General features: G+C 40.1%; 1 protein-coding gene across 1 annotated transcript in view; it reads right to left on the reverse strand.

The window, feature by feature from the left end:
• The window catches only part of TTC29 (tetratricopeptide repeat domain 29), a gene marked incomplete at its 3' end in the record, with an annotated part of 307,765 nt that overhangs the window by 186,164 nt on the left and 93,652 nt on the right, over window positions 1-27,949 (reverse strand). Inside the window, 1 exon segment of the mRNA XM_082482455.1 lies at window positions 27,713-27,949.

A 27,949-nucleotide genomic window follows, 5' to 3' on the forward strand; every position in this document is an offset into this window, starting at 1 on the left:
CACATTGTTCTAAAATATCCTGGTGAAACAGAACAAACCTAATCTAAACAGCACTGCCACACTTGTTCAGATAACTGGAAAAAAAAGTAATTAGGAAATGTCAGCTCGGCTCTGTGGTTGATGATAATTAGACATCTAGAGTTACAACAAAAAGTACACAAACAGTTTTACAGTTGAGAACCAAACATTTCTTACCGAAGGCAAGGCTGCAAAGAGACCATGGAATAATCTGTCCAGACCTCCTTTTTTTGACGCATCTCATGCAATTTGTGCCTGGTTTCTTGTTTTTCTGCTCTCATATTTGTCTTAAGCATTGGACACCAGAAAGAAATACAGATTTGGCAGCTTTTGCTTCGCTTACGGGAAAGCTCCTTTCTCAGGTCGCTGCTAACCTGGGTGATGTTTGGCCAGCGTGCGGTAACTCTGCCTCCTCAGGACACTTGCACTTCTATCTGAGAGCTGTTCTTGTTCTTCAGAGCTCAGGTTTTCAATGACCCAGGTATTACAAGGAGTTACTGGTATACAGGATCTTATTCTTTGAACTTGCCATGTACGTGGGCTCCTTTGCTCCTGATATCTGGCCAGACTGACTGACAGAATGACAAACGTTTAGTTGTTTCTTGTTGTTTACATCTTTGGTTGTTTTCAACCTCTCTTAAAACTACCTCGTAACTAGTCTGGTTGATAGATTTGGAGGCTTTACATGTTTTTTCTATTTTTTGCAAGTTCAAAATTTCAGATGTATCCTATTACAATATTATAATACTGCTGTTCTCAAGGTTGAATACATACCATAATCTTTTCCTTGTTGGATTACTTTAAACTAGGGCATAAAAATAACAGAGATATTTCAGCTGCTTGCAATGAAAGCATTTTGAAGACACTCCTATTGGTTTTAAGAAAAATTACAGCTCGTCATGCTCATTTTCACATTGGTTCGCAATCTTCAGATTGCAAAATTGAACTGGCCAAATTTTCCATTTGAAAAGCCAATTTTCGTATTGACTTTCATAATTTGTATTCCATTGATAACAGCACGTTTGATATGAAAGCTACCTGGTGTCCTTTTAGGAAAAGCAATGGCCCAGACACTTTCTCCCTGGTATCACAGTATATGTTTGTCCCTACTTTCTGAATCTAGCATTTGTACATTAAACAGTTGGTCACTCGCTCCTGGAGTTACACACTGGATACACCAAGCTGAAGCAGTTATGTCTGCGTTGCACCTTCGTTCAACTGACACCTTAAATGCTTGGAAGCAATTTAGTTCAGAAAACTTACAGATATTAATAGTTTCTTAGTCTCTCCTTCCTCGCTAGGCAGTTGACATACTTCGAAGAGGCATGGGCAGCTGTCGCATTGCTTTAGCCTTTCCAGGTTCAAGGTACGCTCGTAACAGACAGTGTGACCCCTGTATAAGACTGTTGACAGTCATTGCTTCTCTTGTTTTTCCCTTATTTTAGTTATGCTTTCCTAGCTTGTTCTTCGAAGTGAAAGGATGTTGCAGACATGAGCTACCTTGGCTTTGTGCTATCTTCAAATTACTATACCTGAGCACACTGATCACCCGGATATTTATCTCAAGGAGTCCTCTTAGCATTTTTGGCTGGCAGCATCAATATTCTTTTACAGCAAATTTAATCCATATTGTCTCTCTCAGCCACCCATTTCTACTGTAGTGTGGAGATTAGGGTAAGTAATTGCTTGCTTAATACAAAATTGCCTGGTTGCGAGACAGTCTGTGCTTTTGCCAGCCAACGCAGATATTATTTCCTCAGTCGCAGGCATCTGTTATCGAGCTCATCTCAGTACCATCTTGTATAAATGAATTGTTCTATGCAAATGTATTTGTCAGTTTTTCACCAGCTGTCATGCTGCTTACCCAACTCAAGGGCTGTGTCTCTTCACTGAGTTTTTCCACTTGCTTATACTGAAAGCATTTAATGCATCAGTTGAATCATTTCATCTAGTTCTAGTACTACACGTCTGACAGACATTACAGTCCTTGAAGTAGCTCTCGGTAATCTTTTAATAGCTTTGTTCCAAGGTGCGTATTTTGCTTTGACTGATTTTATTTCTTCTTCCGTGTTCATTTTATGGATTGTTTGTCCTATTATAATAACTGAGGCAACGCATACCCTGCAGCTGAGTAGCAATTCACCTGGTCAAAAACAGGGTGAGGATTCATACAATATTACGATTACCAGTGCATTTGCATCATGCTTGGGAATTTTCTGAGAAATGCCTCATTGGCTGGGCACTGGTGCATTGTCTGTACTGGACAGTAACAGAAAGAAGAGGGGGCCCCAAGAGAAATAGTCACTAGAAGCACATTACTGTTACCATCAAAACAGTCAGTTCATGCTGAAACCTGCTCCTAGGAAAGGCGAATATCTGGCCTTAACGACTTACAAAGGTGTGGCTATAGGAAGAACTACAGCCTTGTACCTCCCAGTCAAGGTTCATGAATTCTGTGAGTTCAGCAGAAGCACACCATTTTTTGAAATAAAACGCCTCTAACACTCCTGGGCATAAAGAAAAAAAATCCAGAATATGGTCTAAGTTAAATAAAATCACTGATGCCTGCCTAAGTTTGCAGAGAACTGTGTTAATATTTATGTGAGAGAAAAACTGATTTAGTAATCTCATTACTGTTTTAAATGGCAAGCAAACCCCATCACAGCAGGTGGAGAACAGAAATAGCCCTCAGGAGGAGGGGAGACCCAAACTACTACTCCTGTTACTCCGAAAGAACAAGGCAACTCTTTTAGAGGAGAGGAGGTCTCTGGTTATTGCTCCAAAAGCTCACCTTCACCCCAAGCGTGCGCCTACTGAGGGCGACAGGGTCAGGCAGGGAAGAAAGCCACGTCACAGTGCTGGAACCGGGGCCCGTCCCATGTCACAAGACAGGTATGGCTCCATCATTTCTTACGCCATCCTTGTTACTGTGAAGGCAATAGCACCAGAGCCCAGTTACCACCCCAATGGGGTTATCTGGCAGAAGGGCAGGTGGAAGCTGTGCCATGCTTTCTGTTGCAATCACTTATTTGAGTGAAATGGCAACATTTTTTTTATGGGCACGAAACCCACATTTGAAAACAAAGGTTAATTAAAAATATGAAACAACACACATCCCTATTAACATGTTTCTTTTCCTCTGCAGGCAAACATCTATTTTGCTGCAGAAGGCAGTAAGAAAAACAACAAAGGTCCCATAGGCAAAATTTCACGTTGTTGTTCTACCTGCCATATTTGAAGTGCAATACAGGCCATTTACTGGGGATGGGAATAGCTCTCTAGGGAAAGGAGAGGCAGACAGGATCATGTTAACACTAAACTCGCTTTCTTCCTAAGAACTTAATTAAAGGGAACAAACAGTATTTCTTCAGGGCTATAACAAATACTGAAATCCCTAAAATCCATTCTTGAGGGATGTAACTATTAACATCCTTACTCTACAGAGAGGCAAAACCAAGGCAGAATTTTTGACTAAACACTTGTTAGTGGTCTTCAATTTAGGTCTCTTGCATTTTGGATGTCCAGGTCTATACTTCTTCCTGCTATCCTCCTCCTACTCCTCCTCCTTCATCTAAAAAATGCTGGGCTCCCACAACTACCAACAGCTAACAAGAGTTGTGTCAATGCTCAGAGTCACAGAAAATTAAACTCAAATGATTTCAGGTAGAAGGCCAAGTGTTAAAAGTTTCAGTGCAAGAAACTGGACTCTCAGCATCTTACCCGGGTCTTTGAGTTTTGATTTCCTCTAGCTCAGCACTCCTGCACCAGAAATTCACAGTGCTGCCGCCATGTATCTATGTGAGTACAAAAAATCTTTTATAGAAAAGGCCAAAGGGCAAACAGCCACTGCATAAATACTTTGAAAGTCAGTCTCTGAAGTGATGAATGGTTATGGGGACATCTACAGTCTTTCAAATAGACAACATCCTACTTCACTCATTCTCTGAACTTACCAAGCATGGATCACTCCAAACTGAAATCCTGCAGCCATGGCTAGTGCTTTGAGGAACCCACGGGCAACAGTTCATGCAGTCAGGATCAGCATACAGTAATGTTATTATTTGGCTTCAGCCTCTTTTCATCCTCTTGCAGACTTCATAGATGTATCCTAAACAACAGCTGTTGCATTACTTTCTCAGAAATAAAGACATATAACATTACAGAAGTCTCATCTTCCTTCTCTTATGGTTGGTTTCACACAGTTTTGCTCTATACCAAATCATTTTTATGTCTCCTTTTTTTCTCTCTAAAAATTAGTATTTTATTTTTTCAAAGAGTGAAGCTGCTCTGCAAGGTGAAGAGTGCTGTGGGAGTGAAGGCACAGCAGGAATTTAGGAAGCTTGGGAGTTTTCTATGTCACCATTTTTTTCCTGGCTGTGAGTGCAGCAAAATAATTAAGATCCTTGTAATTGAGAAAATATGAAATCTGCGTAACTACTGACTCTGTATTTGCAATGATACATTAAAAATGGTGATTCACCAGGTTTGTACTGCAAAGATGAAGTGACATGCTTTTTTTGAACACTTAAAAGAATTCCCTTGGTAAATACAATATATATACTTGACTGGTTTTTTATTTCCTAAGTCATCCAAACCTTGCTCACGTGGCACGACATAGCAAGTAATATTTCCATGATTTTGTCTTTGCTGATTTGGTAAATAAGGAAGGGAGTGTCTCTGTATTTTTGAAAGAGCAGAAAAAATTCAAAAGCTTAACAGCGGCCTTGAGCTGTGTCAGACTAAATGATGCGATGTAACTTGAAGCCGAGGTGCCCACATTTGTTTCCTTATAGACCTGCTTTAAAAGTCATTTGTGCTGTAATGTTGACAGAAAGCCCAAAAGATAACTGAGGTTAGTGGAGACTTGTGATTACATTGGCAGTTGTCTATAACTGCACGTGGTCGGGCCACAGATTTTTTTGTCCCATGTACATCAGCAAGTTTGTTGATGATACCACACTGGGAGGTTCTGTTGACTCTTGAGGGACAAGAGGCCTTGCACAGGGATTGGGACAGTTTGGAGAATTGTGATGAAATTTAACAAGTCAAAATGACAGATTCTGCACCTGGAATGGAGTAATGTGAGGCACAAGTATTAATTGGGAGAGGAGTGGCTGGAGAGCAGCCCTGAAGAAAGGGATCTGAGGGTGCTGGTTGACAACAGGCTCAATATGTGCCCTGGCAGCCAAGAGGGCAAACCACGTCCTGGGGTGCATCAAACACTGGCCGAAAGTTGTGATTATCCCACTGTATTCAGTGTTGGTGCTGCCTCACATTGAGTATTGTGTGCAGTTCTGGGCCTCACAATTTAAGAAGGATGTGAAGGTCCTTGCGTGTGTCCAGAGGAGGGCAACAAAGCTGGTGAAAGAGCTGGAAGGAATGTCCTATGAGGAGCAGCTAAGGTCTTTGGGTTTGTCTAGTTTGTAGAAAAGGAGGCTGAGGGGCAAACTCATCGCTATCTACAGCTTCCTGAGGAGGGGAAGCGGAGAGGGAGCTGCTGATCTCTTCTCCCTGTGATCCAGTGATCAGACGCATGGGAATGGTTCAAAGCTGCACCAGGGAAGGTGCAGCAGACTGGACATTAGGAAGCATTTTTTTTAGAGAGGGTGGTCAAGCACTGGAACAGGCTTCTTAGAGAGGTGGTTGATGCCCCAACTCTGTCAGTGTTTAAGAGGTATTTGGACAACGCCCTTTATAACATGCTTTAACTTTTGGTCAGCCCTGAATTGGTCAGGCAGTTGGACTACATTGTTGTAGGTCCCTTCCAACTGAAATAGTCTAGTCTATTCTATCCTTGCCATCTCGGTCTCTTCTGCTTTCTGTGTTTTGTATCTTGTCTCACAGATCCCAGTAAAGTTGGGGAGAAGCCCAACTCTTCCAACAGGGCCCAGTGATTTCATACGGATTCCACTTGAGCAGAGAAGTCCACCTCTGAAAGTGTAATATATAACATCAACCTCCTCAATGCTGGTGCTCTCTCTCTTTCACTCCAGCAACGCAGAAAACATTACAACAAATGCAAGTATTCTGTCATGAAACTCCTGCGCCTATGGTATTTGTAATGGAACTGAGATTAGAAGTTTTAGCGCCAGTTGTAGTTTTCTGTTCTAAATCTTTTAGCGATGCTTGTGTCCTATGGAAGATCTGGCAGATCCCTAACAAATACTACCCCATTTTGTAACAACTGAACTATAGTTTAACTTTTGTCCTGACAGGATAAAAATCCTGGTGATATCCGGCAAAGTCAGGGAGGATAATGTAGATGGCTATAGATGGTTATATAGAAGGGTTTGAATTCCAGAGGAATGAGGAGAGGAAAACAAGCAAACAGGAGATAATCCCAAGCTAAATGCAAATAATTAATGGAAGCTGCTAGGAGAGAAAAGAAAGGAGAAAGTGAACAAGTGAAACATAAGAACATCCATCTGATTTAATTTAGGCATGTTATACCCATGTTATACTATTGATCTAAAAAAAAGAATGAGCTTGTTCTCAGTCCTGCAGGACTGATGCATTTGCCTCTCAGCTTGCTGTAGGTGAGCAGAAGGGCTGCGGGTGGTCAGGGCTGTTGGCAGTGCATGATGGTGTTCCTCTTCCAACCTCTGCCTGTGCAGTGTGAAGAAAAACCCCCGAGCCTGACAGGTACCACTTGGGTGACATTTTACACCCTGACACACAGGCGGACACAAAAAACATTTGCACCAGTCTGAAAGTCATTCTTATTTCAGGAAGGACAAACTAATTGCCAGTGGTGTTCTACGTGGCAGTAGACAGGACTTTTATATACGTTCTTTTAATATTTCTAGGTAAAATAGGGCAAGCCCTCATGATACAGAGCACAATGAGTTGTTACAACAGCCTGCAGAACAGAACAGAATGGGCATCTCCAAAATGCAGGACTGAAATGTATTGCTTTACAACTAGAGGTATCATTTTAGATGAGCAAAATAAAATGCTAATCACTAGAGTCATCACTCTGCAAACTCCCATTTGAGCGGGCAATCCATCAGCTACCTTCTGGCAATCACCGAATATTGTAAGACCAGTAAGACTTGGGGTCACCACAATAATTCTATAGCCGTGCATTATCTTCCACTCACATGCAGAAATCAACTTGACACAACAACTTGTTGTTATTAGAAATATAGTGAATATGGACCATCTCTAGACCAAAGTCAGAGCAAGACATTTTTTTTGTTCCTGGGCAGGTGGGGCATCCACACATTTCCCCTCCTGCCTCATCCCTGAGCCGATCTGCATTACAGCCTTCTGCCAGCACAGGGGTGTTCAGGGAACAGTGTGGTGAGGTGCAAGCTTTGACTAAAGCAGGTGATGCTTTGGCAGCAAAGGTCATTTGTGTAGCCCCAATCCATTCTAACAAAAATCTGCTTTTACCAGCCAGGAATACAGTATTAAAACAAAGGGATGATTTTTGATTGGGTATGTTTTTTCATCTTTTTCTAGAAATTGAATCCTTACTTAGAATACTTTCAATGTAGGCTTGATTTTCTTCTAGCATAGAAGCAGCCTGGAAGAGAGCATGAGGAAACAGCTCCTTTTTTTGGTGTGCATTCCTTCTGTAAAAAGCACTTCGTGTGCTATTCTGAACTGCCTTGAAGAAGGCAATTCCCACTGCCCAAACCTAATTGGCAAGTTGAATTGCTTTCAGCCTGGAGAGTAGGCAAGCACTTGAGTTAGGCACTCCTCTGATGAATGGACCATTTTCTCTGTAGTCATTTCAAGCACTTCTGTATTTCATAATGTCTTTCACCTGGCTGTTGTCACATGCTAGTGAGCATTACATATGCATTAGTGCATTCTTGGAGAAGAAAAGGAACACATCTACATTGACAGACACTAGATACCACAGTCCAACATCATGCGGTGGTTCCCTTTCCAAATCCCAGAACATATACACAAGTGCACTGTCCAAAGCCACATTGTCAGGATCGCGTTATGACTTATTCCCAGCTTTGTGAATGACTGCAAGTTTTTAAATGGCACTAGAAATACTCAGTTTCCTACTGTGTTCGTGATTTAACCTACCTACCTCCTGCTCCCTGACCAATAGACAAATGGGATGCAATACACTCAGCCTAATGCTAATTCAGAATTAAACACTGTCCATCCTATTGCTCTACCAGAGAACTTTTACATGCATTTTATAAGAGGAAGAGAACATACCTTTTCTGGCAATTAGAAAATCGTGCGGGGATTTACATGTATGGACGCGTCAGATAATGAACCCCTTCAGGAGTAGGAAAGCGGGGCATAATCAAACTATGTGTAGTTTTATCAATGTTCAAGGAATATACAAACTAATAATCAACATGACATTTGATTTTTCTTGTACCAATTCTCAGTAGTTCCTTAATCCTCACCCTACTCAGGAAGAAAGGGATTTTGGCAAGAGGAAAGAGACAAATTGTTCTTCAAATTAATAAAAAAGAGAACTGAAATACTTTCAAATGAATCTAGAAAATGGATCACCTTACATGGATTCTATCTGCATGTCCTTCTGGTGACACAGGTGTATCCTCCCGGGCATAACAGCAACATGCTCAAGAAGGTAGAGCTCTCATGACTCAAATTCGTAGAATACAGAGATTTCCTATCTTCCATATTCAGTTCTGCTGGATTACAACTTTAAAAGCATTTTTGTCTCTCAAACAATGTAGTGGAATATGAGGAGGGTGAAAAGTATAATTAATACCAAGTAAGATATGTAAAAACGCAACTTCCCTGTGCCAGAGAAGCAGTGAGTTTCTACCTGGTCCCTTTTGGGCTAAGCTGTTTGATCAGCTTCCCTCAGTCTCTGTGGATGTCCTTATACTAGCCTAATTGAAGGACCCCTGTTCTCTTTTTATTTTTGCTCTATGAAAAATGCATTGGAGATGTCTTATAATGAACTTTGATATGGTGAAATGATAATAATGTCCTAATTATATATAAAAATGTAATTACACTTGCTACTATTATAGAAAAACTCCCTTTATAATGAAGTGTTATGTTAGAAAAAAAGATTTCATTATAGGCGGATTCCTTTACTTGTTAATTTGGCCTGTGATTCATCGCTTTAATATTAAAAAAAAATTCTCTCTAAGTTACTTTTGATGTTTCTCATTTATGGTTCATTTCTCTGCTCTGGCACCTTAAGATGCCAAAAATTACAAACTTATTTAAGATATACTTAAAAATGCACTAGTTCTTTAAAAGGAAGATGGGAAAAAAAGGACTAAGAGTCCTTTTTCTGGTAAAAATACTTTCTAATTGAACATGGAACCAGGTTAAATACCATGTCTGTGTTCTCGCTGACCAATTGCCTTTGCTGTTAAAACTTCTTTCCTCAACGTATTGTTAAAAAAAGGTAGTATCAAATACCTAAAATTGCTAATGAAAGGAAGGATAGCATTAAAATAGGCCATTTAGAAAGAACAGTGCAATGGAAGAAGCATCCAGACACTTCTGAAAGTTGCAATAAAGTGACAGTCCTGAGCAAAATCTGACAAAACAAAACAAAAAAAGGAGCGAGAATGAACATAATGTGATCTCAGGTCTAATATATCAAAACTGATATGAGTTCAGAATAAGAATATTTTCCCTCTTGTACCATGAAAAAAGTACTTCAAGTGTTTTTATGAGCCAGCAAGTTTCCCTCTGCATTATACCATGGCTTGCAACTAATACCCTGTTTAAAAGCCAGAGAGGGAAGGTGATGGTAAGGCAGCGATTTGCTAATAATTGAAAATGATAACAGTAATTTTTTGGAACAGGAAATAGCATTTCCCAACCCCAAACATAAAATGGTTATGAGGTGATAGAATGTCTAACCAATTCCACTAGACTACATAGTCACTGTAAAGAGACACCTCCTAAGATCTTTTAAATTGAAAAAAAGGATTTTTAATAAAGCATACATCCTAGCCTATATCGTATTTCCAAGTACAGAGATGCGGTTTCCTTTTGCATGGAAATCCCCCTGCTCTGTACATTCTCTCTTTCCTCTTCTTTATTTCATTCCAGGTGGCCTCACTAAAGAGGATCTACCCCACCAGCCAGCAGCTCTCAGGTCTCCGGCCCTTGCTAGAGTGGGTGACGGGTCTGCCCTGTTACAGTGCATTATAGAAGTAAACAAAGCGTGAGGAAGAGGTCTGTACACCAGAAAGTTTCTCTGTATTTTCAGGCTGTACCAGAGACCTAATGGAAGGTACTACTTTCTTCTACAAGCCTCGCCTCTTTTCTGTCTTTAGACCATCACAGCTGTAACACCACTGATGACAAAATGTATTTATTCATCTATGGATAGAGCTAACGTATTCTGTATGATGCTTACACTGCATCATGCTCTCCAGTTTTGCCCCCTTGCCAGATATTTGTGTGAAAATAGCTTTCTGCTCTCTTTATAGTACATATCCGTATACGCCTTCTAGCCTGCACATAAACATAGAAAGACTCTGAAGGTCTGTCTCTGTGGGTTCAGTAGTGTTCTGCATATTTTCCTCATTTTGCACTGTTGCAAAGCTGCTCAAGGCAAGACCCTCAATCCTGTGAAGGTTCTCATAGAAAACATTTAAGGTTCTCACAGATAACATCTAGGTATCAAGAGCTTTTGTCCACATAACTTTCCTTGCTCCATTTTGCTTATCTGAATAAAGAGAGATCCAGAAGCACTTACTGTTTAACAAATATGAAAAAGAAAAGTGAATTCGAACATAAATATTCTAACTTAATTGAGACCACATCTGTCCATCTGCCTGGTTTTATCTTCATTGGTCAGGAATTCTGAATGTTATTTTCCTGGCCCACGATATAGGTAGTGTCTATTAAAGTCATAACCACTTACTTGTATCTTGTGGTGACAGAACTGGGTCTGACATTTTATTCTTATTCTCTGTATAGCCTAGATCTGGCTAGTCCAAATAATTGGGACAAAATTTTAGTACTTGCCTCTCTAATATTAAGAAAACAAAAAGGGGCGGGGGGTAGGGAAGGGAGGAGGAACAGACCAGAATTTTGGAGGTCTCACAGAGCTAGAATCCGGATATTACCCTTTAGAAATTGTTTAGCTGTTTCACCCCGCCACATTTGAGGAGCTCCCACCAAAAAAAAGGATACTGGGAAGAGCTCCAAGAAAAAGACATTCATGCCCTAAGCAAAGTTAGTGTAGAACAGGTAGCTGTTAAAACGATATCCCTGGGGATGGGCCCACTCTGCTGTGTGACAGCACTGTCTCACATTCCAAGGGATGCTGTACCATACTGTTATGCTGTTGTATCACTAGACAAAATTATGTCTTTCCTAGTTAGAAAATTGACATTTTAAAAATTATTCCCACATGCAAACTGAAATAATTTATTATATAGAAAAAGAAAAGCATTCTGATAGATACAAAGCATGTGTGGTTGGTGTAGATTCAGGTGTACAATATTGCACTTTTGTCTACAAGGTATAGTAAGTCCTGATCATGATACAAGAGTATTTAGCTCCTCTAGAGCATCCTTTCAAAACGTCCTCCTAATGAGATCTTACAGCAGCCCTGTGTAACACACTTAGTGATTCATTTCTTCGCAGTCAGCAAGTCAGATTCCCATCTTAATGTGCATTTAAGCTTATATAATTCATTCCACAAAAATAACTAAGACCCTACATCTGGAAGACTGAGAGAGGAAGGGACATGTCCAACGCCACAGAACAAGTCGGCTGCAGGACTAGAAGGAGATGGGTGACATCAACTTGGTGGACTGTTCTTCCAGCTGTCCTAATAGCAGCTGGTTCCTTTTCCAGTTAAAAAACCCCAAACCTATTAGCCAACCTGCTTGCAAAATCAGCACAAGCATTTGCATGTCTAATGGCCTAAGTTTTGAGGATATTTTTGGTTTTGCAGTTAGAGGGCCTAGATATACAATTAAAGAATAAAGAGATCAGCTTGAGAGGCGGTACTGAATAGATGCATTCCTAACCTATTGCATTTTATAGCACTATTCTCTCTTCAGAGGGGAAAAAAAAAAAAAATCAGCAGGGATGTGAGGAAGGGCAGAACAGAAACTTTTAAAACAGAGCAAAGGTGTAGTCTGCAATAGAGCAGCAAGTGTCGCCAGAGGAGATGCAAACTCATGCACTACCACAATGCAGAATTCCCCCCGATTTATTTTTCCTTTCTCAAAGAAGCACTCACATGAGTAACTGCAGATGAAGCAAAATCGGTTTTATAGAAGAAAACTAGTCACAATTTTAATCACAGAAGATGTCTGAATTAATACAAAGGCATACTTTATGCTGCACTATGATGAGTGTGTTGGGGTTCCTCTGATGTTTTGATGGAGATGAGATTTTTGGAGTGTTATTTCTGATCATATTAAAGTCATTGGAAAAAGAGGGCCTTATTTTCTGCTTGGTTAAAAACACAGTGAAACATTTTAAGAAATGCCTTTTTTAGCCTTAATTACATCCCTGCTACTCCTGGCCATGCAACTTCTAATTCCGAACAGCTATCCAGTGGTGGAGGGAGGCCTCTCTGCCAGCTGTGCTTACTCCCAAACCCTTCCAGCATCTACATACTTGCCAGGTAGCTGCACTCATGGGGCCTTGGCCGGTCTACTAGGCCAAGGGCTGTAAAGCTCAACGGGCATTTAAAACTAATTTGCTGACAGTACTTCTGGTGTTCAGCGATGCTAATGTTGACATACAAGGCAAGTATTTCTTCTGTTAGCAAAGCCTCACATAGCAGAGCAATCACAGTGATTTTTGACAGAAAGCACACCTTTGAAGGCTTTAAGATCCTTGCAGCCTTTAAAAATTTCATTCTAAGCTAGCCAGTTGCAAGATATTTCAAAAGCTTAAGCTTCCCATGATCAAAGGCGCTCTTGAATAACACTATTATGTTCTCCTCCTTAAATCCGTCTACTTGGCAGTGTTGGTGAGGAATTCGGCAATTTATTGCTTCTACTAGTGAAATATATTGAAACATGCAAAGTGCATGCATATAACTCCTCAACAGTCTCACATATTCTGTTGACATCTCAGGATCTGACAACACATAGCAATATGTTGAGAAAACCAGATTGCTGTTTATTCCACCTTTTAATTTATAAAGCAGAAAAGTGATCAATATTTAGTAATACCATTGTAGGCAAGATAAACATGTAGTTGCCACTTTGTAAGTCATATCCTTTGAAAGTAACATCTATTTGAAAATAAAATTGGGGACCAAATTTTCAGTCTCTGACTTAAAAATTTCTTACCCAGTTTTGCTCGCTGTCTTGTCTGCAAAGGCAGGGTGCATTCAGAGAGCTATTTCCCCGTGCCAGGTGGTTCGCTTTATCTTCTCATTAGCGTATACAAACACAAGTTTTGCGTTATACAAACCAGATGTCCATTCACATTTCTCACATAGCCAGTTTTGCCAATAATGAATGCTGTTAGTGATGAGTTTGTGATAGGCCATACAAGTCCTCACCTATATTTTATCCATACTGTGTTTATTAGCATAAACTAAAAACATTCAGTGGGACAACTCAACTGTACAACTTGTGCCAACATAGGGTCTCCCATCTCAGCAAGGCTCGTCCAAGGCTGTAATCACTACATGGTTTTAGGTCAGAGAGACTCCTCTGGGGGGCCATTCTCTGTCACTGTCAGACTACCTCAGGCAGGCAACCTTTGTATTAGACTCCCACACTTTTATTTGATATAAACTATTTTATCTCTCTTGTATATCTTTGTATAAAACAGCTGAATATGACTAAATGTGTTTTTGTCCATGGAACCTACATGACTATTCATCCTTGCCATTACAAAAACACAACTTCTCTTCTTGCTGGGAGGGGAGAAAGAGGGTGGGACGAAAAATAGGTATATTGCAGCCTGCTGCTGGGCTGTGATTCCCATCTGCTGGCTCAAGTTTGAGGAACAGTGAGAACAGGGAGGCAGGAGCTGATTCCACTCAGAAAATAAGCTACTCGGAAAGCTACCAACTGGGCTCAACTCGCTTTCTTACACAGGTCTACGATGTACTGCTGCCTATTTATATTCTGTTTTAGTCTAGGCCGTGATCTTGGCTTTTAATTCCTTGGTTTCCTCAAATATAAAATAAATAATTTTACAATTGCGAAATATAAGCACTTGTTGCCACCTCCAAAAGATTTGAATGAGGCCCCCATCTTCTGTATACAAAATGAATAGGCAAGCAAATACATAAGCATAAATATTATCATTTGCCAGTATTTACAAATTTTACAGCTATCTGTGTAATACAGACACATACCTGATTCTTTATTTTACATGCATCTATTCATTAGAAGTTTTGACATTTTTAATCTTTATCTTATCAGAAGTCATACTGGGGTACATGCACCATTTTTGGAAGTACCAGCAATCTCCACTAGCAAAATGGAGAAAGAAACATCTAAGACACTCTGGCAGGCCAATGCTCTGGCATTTCAAGTTCATCCCAGAACTAATTTGTATGAACGTGCAATATGAGATGGAAGTCTGTTCCTTAACAATTTGGAAAGCAAATGAAAGGACAACTTCAAATGAGACAAACATCCTAGTTCAGCCATTAAGGCCCCCCCTTCATTTACCAGAACAGGTTGCTTCTTCCACTACTACAGGTACGATCATGTTCATACTCGAACTCATCACTATAGTTCTGTGCATACAGCAAAACTGCTCACTAGAGGGAAAGAGACTGTATAATAAAGGTTTCTCTACCTCTTTGCTTTTCCTCACCAAATAACATTAAGCACTGGCCCAAACCTGTCGTAGCCAACAAATTAAAAGCTACGAGGACATGCCATTGGTCTATCTTCTGGCAATGAGGATAAAGAGATTTTTAAGCTGCAGAAGAAATTATACTCTCTAGCAATAATGTCTGACCAGACAACTGATCTATCACACAACAGGGTTTTGTCAAAGAAAACAACCCAAAACTTCAATAAAAGCTCATATTGCTTCTACCTTGCATACAAAGAGCAGCAATTCTGTGTAGCAGAAGCAATTGGATTTTTAGGGAAGCAGAAAGAGTAATACTTGCCTCGGTGTTGCAATGACAGCTGCATATATGGCAGTAAGGACAATAGATAAGCACTGCTAAGATCTATGTCCTCATTCAGGAAGAGATGCTGAGCAAGTCAGGGAAATAATGCGGGCAGGAGTGCTGTAACTATCAAAGAATTGGAGATGACAGACTCAATCAGTAGGATAGAGTGCACCCTCAGCAAGTTTGCCAATGACATCAAGCTGTGTGGAGCAATCGACACGCTGGAGGGAAGGGATGCCATCCACAGGGACCTGGACAGGCTGCCTGTGCGAACCTCATGAAGTTCAACAGGGCCAAGCACAAGGTCCTGCACATGGCTCACGGCAATCCCAAGCACAAATAGAGGCTGGGCGGAGAATGGATTGAGAGCAGCCCTGAGGAGAAGGACTTGGGGTGTTGATGGATGAGAAGCTCAGCATGAGCCGGCAATGTGTGCTTGCAGCCCAGAAAGCCAATAGCATCCTTGGCTGCATGAAAAGAAGCATGTCCAGCACACTGGGGGAGGTGATTCTTCCCATCTACTCCATGCTGGTGAGACCCCACCTGGAGTCCTGCATCCAGCTCTGGAGCCCCCAATTTAAGAAGGACATGCACCTGTTGGAGCGAGTCCAGAGGAGGGCCACAAAAATGACCAGAAGGCTGAAACACCTCTGCTATGAGGACAGGCTGAGAGAGTTGGGGTTGTTCATCCTGGAGAAGAGAAGGCTCTGGGAAGATCTTATAACAGCCTTCCAGTACCTAAAGCGGGCCTACAGGAAAGATGGGGAGGGACTCTATCTTTTTTTATCTTTTTTATTTATAGATGTTAGTTTTACTTGAAATAAACCCCATATATACCCATCCTACAAAAAAAATCAGAAGATATTTTCTATCCTACTGATCTTCTCAAGAAAAACTAAACAATACCTGGGAAAAGACAACAGCTTGCAATTTTAAATTCCTGGTGTTTCTTTACAGAGTTATTTCATGCACATCACTTCCACTGGTCCAGTAAGGACCAGCAAGCACTGAATAAACAGTATAGATTGCTAAGATGTTCTAACAACACGAACAAAAGAAAAAAAACATAAAAGTTTGTGGAGGTGTGGGGGAAATTAGCTCAGTAAGGAAGCCCAGGTAATTGTCCAAGTCCTGACAAATGCAAAGACTATCAACGTATACAGATGATCAAAAACTTGGAAGGCTGTCAGCAGAAGCTCAACAGTACAGCAGAGAAAGCCACACACACTCATGGCTCTTTTAAGTAAAGCTTTGTGCTCAGTGCTGGAAAGTCACAAGACACTTTCACCCATTGTGGCATGGAAGAAGTACCATCTTCATAGCAATACCAATGAATTTGCTGTAATTTCAAGTTCCTCAGTATAGATAATCACTTGCTTTATGAACAGTCTACGAAATTTGGAATTCTTAAAACTGTTCACAGAGCGAAGCCTAGTCAGCTTGATTGAGTGCAGCAAAATACAGTGAAGTTTGCAAAGAAATCAGGTAGCTGAGTGATAACTGTTTGACAGCTGGGAAAATCATGCAAACACGAAACACCTCATAATAGAATCTAACTTTATCATTCCAAAATAAATAAGAAATTATATATTTGGGGAAGAAAAATATCTTAAAAAATAGGGAATGAATGGGAAGGTTCTGTTAAGGTTGCATCTTGAAAGAGAAGCGATGGCAACAATCACCAGGATATCTCCTGCTAATACAGGAACTCCTGCATTTCATCATAAAGCTACAGTGTTCAAGCAGGGCAAACTGCTGTTGTTTAGAGTAAACCAGGAAATCAATAAACTCTGCATAGAAGCTTTGCTAACTTTTGAAGGGTTATTCATTGTCAATAGATATTCAGTTTAAGTTATTTCAATTGAAGAGCATTCACTTGCAAATGATGGTTTAATATCCATGATGAAGGTAGGAACTGAGAAGGGTCCCAAACACATACTAATCACAAAACCAAAATCCTTTTTAGAAAGTATTAATTGAGATTCTAATTGCGAGTAATATTTTGTAGATTTTCACAGAGCTCTTTTTCTTGTTGCAAATGAAACTATCAATACATCTGTAACAAACTGGAATGTCAATTATTTTTAGCCCAAGAAGTGTCATAAAAGACAGGATTTCTGCTGCAGGAGCTGAACAAACTGCAGACTGAGTCACTACACAGTGATGTGTAGCAAACAGCAATATTTAGCTAAAGCACTCATCCTGCCATTTTTAAAATTCTCTTGATTTTGTGTACCGCTGCCAACTTCTTATTCTGAATTACGGCAGCTCGAGTCCTAGTCTGTGGGGAATATCTGCAAGACATTTTGGTGTCTGATTCTTCAAGTAGCTCATTAGGGTGATGAAAAGCCGTATGATGAAGGGGCAGTGCCATGCTTGAAGAGCTAGGGGTTCCTGTTGTCTTGAATTATTAACAAGTCAATATTTAGTGGACTGTTCCTGCCTGCCTGCCTACAGCAGGTGGTACCCCACTGCCTTTCACTTGGAAAGCATCTGCTTGCTCTGAGCCTCCCCAGAGCTTGCTATAGTCATTTGTTCGATTTAAGACAGACACTGTCATTATTCCGTGCAGCACTTCACAGAAATATTTCCTACTAAATGCTTGAACCATCTGAGCAGTACTAGGCAGGCTGCAGGCTTCATTAATAATGCATCCCTGCTTATCAATAGATTTAGACAACTGGTATTTAGAAGCTTCTTCAGAAGGAGTGGGTTTTTTTCACACCAGTTAGCTTCATTCTGTCAGTTCCTTGATGTAGACATTACATCCAACTGAGTTCTGAAAGGCAGAGGTGCTAAAATTGTATTTGAGCTGCTCCCTTGCTTTGGAACACCATTTGACTGATGTAACTCTTAAGATCAACCCCTCCGTTGCATTATTCTTTGCTGGTTTCAGGGTTTGGGGGGAAGGGTGGAGGCAAGGTTACTTTTACATTACAACAGAAATTTGCCTTTCTCTCACTTAAAATACATGGAAGCATTGGCTTTGAATTCTCAACAAATTCAGCTTCCATAAAAAACTTCTCTGGACTCAGCTCACAAACAAGGGAAGAAGATTTAGTATTAGTTACCTTATGATTTGCAGAGGAGTGGCAACCACTTTTGGCAAAGCATTCGGGATGCTAGAAAGAGTAAAATACATCAAACTGCTGCCCAGATCAAACAGCAGTGTGGACAAAGTAGCTATTGCCCAATTTAATAAGGGGACAGGGAAAACAAAGATATGATTCCATTTGGGGAAAAAAAGGGAAAAAAAAAAAAAGCAGCCACGTGTAGCTGTGTCATGCTTATAGGGAAGATAAGCTTGGACCTGTTTTGGTTCTGCTAGTAAAGCTTCCTTCTGGATCAGGTTTCCCCTCCATCACCCCCGTGGTGAATCCCACAGCCTTCAGATGGATTTCTGCAGTGCAGTTTTCTTGTTTGCTGGGCTGCTTCTATTTGCTAGCCACAAACTTTTTTTCTTTTTTAATGAAGCAGTCAAGCAAAGGGTTAGAAAAAATTAATATCTACAGATCTTACCTACCCTGTCAACATTATTAAAAGTTTACAGAAGTCTCTTTCAGCCCTGTTACCTCCGTCCCTGCATGAGGAGAAGCCCCTCTTTGCTGCAGTTTGTGCCCATGCGTCTCTAGAGATAATCAGCTCTAGATGATGTGAACAATCCACTCGGCAACTTCACATTTTTTGGCAGACCTGGAGTCCTTCAGTGGTTTCATATCCCCTTTGTCTCTGGCTTACACAAGGAAGCCAGTCTACACAGTTTTCTTTCTCTCTTTCATTTGCTTTCAAGGCATAGTTCATTTAAATGCCCTGGTTGCTGGCGAATTAAGGGCCCAGCCTCGTACCCATCGATTTGAGAAATACTCAACCAGCACCAGAAGAACTGGATGCTGTTTGTACGCTGCACTTTGTGAATAAACAAACACTTATTAAATTGTTGACACTGGCACATGAAAGGGGGCTGCTGTACACACTCTGAGCATTTGCTGAAGTTCATGGGTAGCTGAAGTTTGTCCAAAAAGGGCAGAATTTGGCTGTAATGAATAGGATGACATTCACACTATAAACAAGGGAAGCTGAGCTGTAGCTGCAGCTGCTGCTGTGCTTACAACAGAAGTGCCCCTTTCAAATATCTGTCAAGAACCAAACATGAAACCCAATATTGTGATGCCCCAAGGACAGAGTTCTGACACGGGGAATAAAGTCACAGTTAAAAAAAAAATAATATTTTGTTCTAATGGCTTTATGCAAATCTATCAGAAATGAAATTATTTCAATCGCAACTCTTCTAACTCCTTTGAATTGCACAATAGATGAAGCTTTTCATAATGACACTTATTACAGGGGATTGAACGCCCATGCTGAAAGGAACTCTTTTGGAAGGTGTTTACATCCTATCCCTGTCCATAGCAACTAGGTCACACGTGATTGCTCCAAACGTGTAAGAGCATATTTCAGCAGGATGACTTCTGGATCAAAAGGCAGTTCAATCTCTTTGCCTCTTAATTCCTCAGCCTACCTAAGAGGTGCCAGTGGTAACTAATTCTCAGCTCTGTCCACTAGTAACAATGCTGTTGTCAAAGCCTTGTTTAATAAATCAAGAATGATTATTTAAGCAGAGGTACCATAAGGTACAGGGAGTCAATGTATTTATTATGTTCTCTTTTTTTAAAAATTTTGAAATACTAAATCCCTTTATGCCATCATTATAGCCCTCTAACAGGGTAAAATTCACCTGTTGTGTAGAAAGTAAGCACAAGAAGTTCACCCCTACCTATATACAATCTTGATACTTATCTTCACATCCTCAGCAGACAGAGAAAATGCAGCATGGAATAGACATGTGCAAAAGCAACGAAGGAGCAAAGAAGCCACAAAGAAGCAAGAAATTGTGCATGGGCCTCTGTTTCTACAGATTCAGTGCCTCTAAACTGTCAGGAAGAGCAGCAGCTCTTCCTGAAGCTGAAGAAGTAGCCACCTAGGAAGAGGAGCACCGAGCTTCATACTTTGGCCTGGAGATGGAGAACGTCTTCTAAGTCAGCCTGTTCTTCATCAGGGCAGCATGGTTCCTCTGTCCCACCATGGAAAATTATTTCCCCCTCAGGCTACTCTGATCTTTAGACTGCCATCAAATCAGAATAAAAATTCTAATTTTTTACAGACTCCTATTTTCTTGCCTTACGCACAATTAAAAAAAAAAAAAAGCAACAAAATAAAACCAGTTTAATAATTTTTAAAGAGATTTTAAATGATACTCACTTTATCAAGGCTGATGAAAATGACAGTAGTGTCAGAGGGTAACAGGTTGCTAATAAATACAATAGTTTAGGAAAGTGCTATTCTTGTCATGGAAAAATATATTCTGAGAAAAATAATACCACTGTAATTCATTTTTGAAAGCTATAGAGACTTCTTAGATGAGGAATGCAGTTATTAAAGGCAAAACTACACAATATGTTGTAATGAAATGGTTGTGCTACACACTTCATTAAACGTTTTGTGAGCCATCTGGGAAATTCCAGCTCTCCCCCCTCAGAAGGAAATGTTTTACGTGGTTGGGTCACTAGAGGGAGCACACAGAGCAACGCTGACAAACAAAAACACACTGCCTGGGTGATTCCAGCCTGCGAGCAAAGCTGAACGTGGGGAAAGATTAACCGAGGGGCTACCATAATTTGTATTTGTTCTTCCAGTGCAAGAAGTATAGTCACAGGATTCATTGAGAAAGACCTGAACACTTCCAGCTATCAAAAATGAGTTGATATAGCAATGCCGAAGTTCTTTCTGAGCGAGAGAGTTGAGAAAAAGCTGACAGACTGTGCATTGCACGTGTCCATTGGAAGAAAACATACTTGTCATATGAGACGCTGAAAGGCTTAAAAATTCAGAGAGCACAGTAGGGAGTCTTCCAGGAGGATTCAAAGAACTGATATGTTTTGGATGTGTTGACTGTTTGATTTACAATATTTAAAGGTAGAAAATAAAGGGGAAAAAAATCAGTCAGATTTTGTATGAACCTCAGAGGAACAGGAACCAAGGAAGGACTGAACTGCAGATGTACCGAAATATCTATGATATTTGCATGATCATTTCAAAAGCTCACCATTTGTGTAAAAAATAAAAGAAACAAAGAAAAACAACCCCCTAAGTCTGTGCTTTAACATTATTAGCACTATTGCTGAAATCATACTGTTTACAAAGCACGGTTTACAGTTCTAGCCTAAACCACGACGCTCACTTTAATCCACTATTCCCCTTAGATGAGCAACAAAAGCTACATTAAGGACAAAAGAACCAGTGCAGAAGAAACTGCGCTTATATCACAGAAGCCGGCGAGCTGCTGAAGTGTGGTGTCTTCCTTAAAAGAATTTACAATCAGTGCTCTAAACTTGAGGTATACACCCAGCAGAGTGTATAAGGCAGACATGAAGATATTGTTGTACAATGTTACAGAAATAATACGTTAAATAAATAGTGGAAACTTCTCTTTTTGTTCATTGTTTATTGAAGCCTGCAGCCTAATAACTTTACTGTTTTCCCTCAATTAGAATTACAAAATACTCAGTTGAGTACTAAAGCATAAAATAAAGATTGAAATTGTAAATGAATACTTTCATTGGCAAAGTTTTTATCAGTGTCTTAGATTAACTGCTATAACAATTATCTCTGCCCACATCCCTAGACGTGCACTCAGAAGGCCCCTGTGGGTAGGAATACCACCCAGCCCTGAAGTGTACCATCTGGCACCCCCAGGCTTCACTTCGACAATTGTACATCGAGTCCAGTGAAACCTCAAGTAAAGACTGACTTTAGTTTTAGTGGCTCTTGCTCCCCAGTCCTTGGTGGAAGGAACGGTACTGTCACGCGCGGACACAGTGCACTGAGTGGTATGCACGCAGGTAACCCAGAGTATTTCAGTCAAACTTCTCGCCTTGAAAGAGCAATTAGGAATTTTTAGCAGTGAAATGCTGCTAACGGTCAACAACCAAATCTACCTGTCAGCCTCCCTCCTGCACCCCATCACAAACGTGTGTGCATACAAACAAGCGAGCGTAGGGGTGGGCAGGCGTTGCTACATGCAGCAATCTCATCCCTGTGTGGGACTCTGGCTGGGTGGTCCTGCAGGATTTTGTGGCAGGAGGTAAACCCAAGCTCTAAACTGTCAGTAACCTGCCGATCCTAGTAGCGTTTCATTACTAGGACATTCGTGACTTTTGATGTTCCGTGAATAATTTTCTTCCTTTAGGCTCAATGTTAATCTCGGCATCTGAATGGTTTCTTTGATTGCTTTCTGTGATTATTTCACTGGTAGAGAGCTCATTGGTTGAGCCATAGTTGTTTGGCTGAGAGGCTGTGACACAAGGCTATTCCTATCCTAACAGTAATACATGTTTTCTGGTATATACATACATAATTTGACTCTATGTCTCTCCACAGGTGAAGATATATATACGATACACTAAAATAAGTCTGAAGTGTATACAGATTGGCAAGTCAATCACTCACAAGATGACAAAAATACTTAAAAAACCCAAAGGAAACACTGGGTTTAAGATTATTCGTACAACCTTCAGTTTCTCCATGGAACACCAGTGTAGTACAATCTTAAGCATCATTATCACTTCTCTTATTTTCTCCCTACAAAATCACTGCCTTATTCAACAAACATTTACATATTAAATACTGTTCAGGGAACAGATCATTCCAAGACTTATTCTCACACACTTCACATTCCTGCACTGAGAATAAAATTACTGATTTCTGTTTCACCAGCTTCATCATGCTTTACAGCAAGAATGCATGTATTTTCACAGACACAGCCTCCACCAGCAGAAAAATTATTATTATTCCCATTTTATAGATGGAGAACTAAAAGCTAGAGAGGTCAAAGTAAAAGTGTCAAATGACCACTCATTTTCTTAACACCACCAAGATTGAAATGAATTCTACAGAAGTAAACTCATCTTTGTTGACTGAGACCATTTGCTAAAACTTTTTTGATTCAAAGTTACTATATGCCTTCTCCACGTTCAAATATGTAAGCTTCCCAGCACTCACTAAATATCCTCGTTTTTTCAGTTTGCCTTTCCAAGGCCCCAGAAGTGCAGATTTATCTTTTGCTTTTCTCAGAAAGAGAATTGGACAAAATTGAATCTGCTCTAAGTTAAGTTTTTATGTCCAGCCCCTTTAGATCTTGCTGTTCAGTGAAACTAAGCATAACATATCATTATTTTTTGCCAGTTCACTGATTGTTTGGTAAAAAAAAAAATCTACCGTCATTCACTTCCAAGAATATCTGAGACCTAACTTTATTGGAAGATAAATTGGGAAAAAAAGTTACAGTATTCAAATGTCCAGTTTTTCAATGGACATTTTTTTTGTGTCTTAGTCTAGGAAAGTTAAAGTCTCCCGTGATCATATAAATTCCACTACTACTTCCCGCCCCGCCTCACAAAATGGATATCATTATCCAGTTCTGAACCTTGGATAATTCTCAACATCCCTCTTCCCCGTGGTCGCATTTTGTATTTCACTAACAGACAACGCTATCTTGCTGCCTATGTGTATAGTTCTCACTTTCCTAATCAGTTTATACCTTTTAGTTCTTTAATCCAGAGTATGCCATGGCTGCCATATTTCTACCACTACTGCAAGATTTGGTTTTGTATCCAGTACTAAGCGTTTTAATTCCTTCCTCCTATTGTTCAGGCTTCCAGCAGTAGGAAGAACAGCCAGTTCCACTGATGCAGCCGGTGTACTCGGTGTACCCTTTCATTTGCCATTGTTAAACAGCACTTTTTTCTTCATTTCATTCTTGTGCAACTATATCTCTTTCCCTTTTACTGTCTGTAGCAGGCTTAAGTAGTTAAGAAATTTTTAGCAGCATTCTTCCCCAGTTTCCTAGTTTAGAGCGTGTTTTACCAGTCTGCTGTCAGCCTGGGAAGCTCTTTCCTGTAAATGACTGGAGTCCCTTCTTTGAGGAAAGAAACGTAATTCCTACATGCATCACAAAGGCCAAACGCTGTCACACCATCCTAAGAGCATCGCACCCCGATCTGTCAGGGTTCAGGTCAAAAGGCCTGAATCTACCGTCTCCAGCAGCCGAGTCAGGTTCTCAGCAGCTTCAAATGAACTAAACAGAAATGAGGGTTGATTTTATGGGAGCACCACATAAAAGCAAGTAGTGCTTATAAACATCATCCTTTATCACACGTGCAGCACAGGGATTACATCTACCATTAGGGGAAACCCCAAAAGTAATCCACCCCCAGTCCTTGCAGTGGGCCTCCGTACTCCATGACTGTGCTTCCTTACGTACCTATTTTGCCACTACAGTCACATTGGCCTCTGTCTATTACCATTTCATTTCGGAAACTGTAAGATCGGAGTCGTGCAAAGGAAAGCGAGGGCCTAGGGAGAATCTATTATTCTTCTGAGTCTGTTCAGAAGTTTTAAGTGCCCTGACAGCAACCAAATGCAGTTAATACAAATACACTGCCTGGTGGCACAATACATTAAGGAGGTAAAATCTCAGTCAACATAGCATCCATCTCCTTGCTCCCACATCTATCCCTAACCTTCTGCTTTTCCCAGGAGAGAGATACTTCCCAGGAGTATATTTTAATAGGATTAGGAAAAGAATACGAATTAATTTCATGCTTAAAGCTTTGAGAATTAAATCCAAATCTAAAAGGAAATAAATGTTGCTTCAAACTAAGGAACAGTAACACACATTGTTTCTTTTTTTTTTTTTAAACATTAATAAGAAGGCATGATCCTACCGGACAAAGTCTCTTGCCATATGAAATCCACATTTTGAACTGCTCAGATAAGAAAATGTTTGCAATTCCACGAAAACCTTAAAGCTCTCTGTGGTATTTTCCATCATCATTGCTCTTGTCCTAAAAGCATTTGCCTTGACATCCCTTACTGCTGGTGCCACCACACACTCACAGGCAATAGGGCACAGTCTGGGCCTTCTTATGCTGAGATGTGAAAAATCAATTGAATCCCCAGCAGATGGAATCACTGGTGCAGAAAGTGACTAAACACTACCAGTTATTTTGTGATACCAAAGCCTTGAAAAAGGATACTGCAAACACATACACGACAAGGAAAAAAAAAAAGGTGATTTAATTTACAATAACTCTCCGCATGGTGTTGTTATTTTGGGGTTCTGTTATTCTACAGAAGTGCTACTGTTCACCAGTAAATTAAGAATTTCCCTCCAAATATTCTGTATTCACTGATAGTGCACAGGTATATACTACGATATGGTATGATACACACTGATATATGACATTATCACATCACGACAGTGAAACACACAGAATATTTCTATTCCCTTAGCATTATGCATTAAAAATAGACAAGAGTGACAGCAGAGTCTTTACATACTGTGACAGGAAACATGATTTTTATTTCTATTCCCAACTTGTGTGATTCTAGGTTCTATATGCTTATTTTACTCAATAACGTCTAATTACTACATCCTGTGCATAGTACCTATAATATACAATTTAGTCCTGGGTATGAATAAATCCAGCCTGACTCCTCTTTCTTCCCATTTTTTCCTTCTTTCTTTTTTCTGTCCTCCTCTGTATTTTCTGCTGATTTTATCAGCATCTTCTTACCTCTCTCTCCAATTCTTTGTTTCTCTCTTTCATTTCACATATTGCCTTATATATCTGTGCTAACATCCAGCTGAGCTGCAGGGAGGATTTTTTTTAGTTTACTCTGTTTGTGTCAGTCCTATTATAACATATCCACGATGATATATTACACTTGAAAGCTTCTAGTATAAATATAAAGAAGTCCTATTATCTATTCCCAAAAGAATGTTAATCATAACCCTTTAATCATAATGATAATCATATACATATTCGGAAAAAAAATACATTGTATGGCTGCGCGTAGGAATAGATGTCAGAAGATACATGTTCTCATCTTGGCTTTTGCACAAACAGTCTTGTGGTTGCAAGGAAACTATCTGAATTGGTTTTCTAGTTTAGTTTACCTGTCAAAATACATGAATAATACCAGTCTACTTGATTGGATGATTCTTGATTCAGCTAATGTTTATAAAGGCTTTGAAAACATCCTCTATGCCAGGCTAAAAAGATGCAAATTAGCAGCAGTCCATTATGTTTTATAGAAAACACTGTGGCTGAATGCCCATCAAACTAATAAATTGGTAGAAAGAAGATAAATAGAGAATAGAGAAGAAAGAGGGAGGAGAGTAAAAGCTGATTTGAAACGGTTTATATTGGACCCCGAGTGTGATCCGAGGCAACAAAACTTTGGCATGAAATCTTCATAATCTGCACAGCTACGCCTCACCCAAAGTGTGAAACTGCAGCATACACACACAGACTGGTCAAAATGAAACTTTCCGGTTTTAAATTCTCCAGCTTTCTGTATAAACTCTGTGCTTTAACTATATTGATGCTAATGGTATGAGGTCAATTAACTTTGATCTATAATGACAAGAGCACTAGCTCCCTAATTTAGTGGAAAAAATAAACTTTCAGCAACCTTGAACACTCCCTGTGCACCACTATGTGTGCTTCCTATCAAACTTATAATTGAGCACACTCTAGCGGTCTCTCGCATGCTAAGAAAGCTGTGCACACAAAAGTACAGTCAAACAGAACAAATGGGTTCATACATTTAACTGTGCACATCTAACTGTGCTGTGGACAACTCACCCATGGTCTTCCAGGGGTTTGAGAACCTCTGGCTTAAAGTCTGACGATGCTCGAAATCTGCAATTTCTACTTTCTGTAGCTTGCTTCACAATGAGATTATATAATGCTTCGTAAACCAGCTAGGGCAATTTATGGGAAAAAAAAAAAATGCACGCCACTAGATTAACCAGTTTGAGATCATAATTTATCTCTAATGGCCTTTCTTTGACAACAAGAAAACAAAAGAAAATTAAAGCCGATAGGGCTGTTCTAGTAATGTCAAAAGTTGGCATTCTTTATCAGTCTTTAACTTAAAAGCAATCCTTGTCAGAATAATGATAAAGGCATCATAGAAATTTTGCTTTTCATCTGTCTGACATATAAATCAATGATCCAAACCCCAAATCATTATATCTGTATTTTTTTAAAAGTGAATATAAAGCAAGCCGGCTTGTCTACATTTTATATTCGTCTTTGACAGAGTCAGTTATACCGTTTCTCTGAGCACTCACTCAGGGTTGAAACTGCTCCCTCCTCCCAGTTATAACACTGACCCCGTTTAGAGAGCCCATCGCAAATAGATGCACTGGAATCAGTAGCCTTTTCCAGGGTGTGAGCTGACATAACGGGCGGCTTTGCTTTCTCTTGGGAGCGAGCACTCTCTTTATCGCTAGGACAAATGACCTGTAGGAGAGGCATCCAAGGCTAGACACTCTATTTCCTTATAAATGCCAGATCAGATCATAACACATTACTGTGACTCGCTGTGTTAATGACCAAGTGCTTCGATTTGCAGGGACAGCATGAAGACGTAATCAGACTGCAGCTAAGCCCCGTGTATGTCAGAGTAGACTTTCTAAGCAGGCACACTACTGTTAAAACTTCGCTTTGCCTTTCAGTACACAGCTTTGACATTCATAGCCACAAACAGACCAAACCGCTTACACTATCAAGAAGCGAGGCTTACCGTACGGTAATTGCGATCTGTTAGAAACGGTGTAAACGACGTGTTTTTCACATCAGGGAAGGGCGGTTTTCAGCTCTCAAGGGATTCTTCGCTTTGGATTTTTTTTTTTTTTTTTTTTGAGTGCAGGTCCTTGTTGCTCAGAGTGGGCAAATGCCAGCAGCTATATATCCTTTCTCAGAAGTACAAGGCTCCACTTCATGCCTCTACAATCCCGAGAGTGGAGAAGGATAACTGAGC

Source organism: Vanellus vanellus, assembly GCF_965231255.1.
Source record: "Vanellus vanellus genome assembly, chromosome: 4".
Taxonomy (NCBI): domain Eukaryota; kingdom Metazoa; phylum Chordata; class Aves; order Charadriiformes; family Charadriidae; genus Vanellus; species Vanellus vanellus.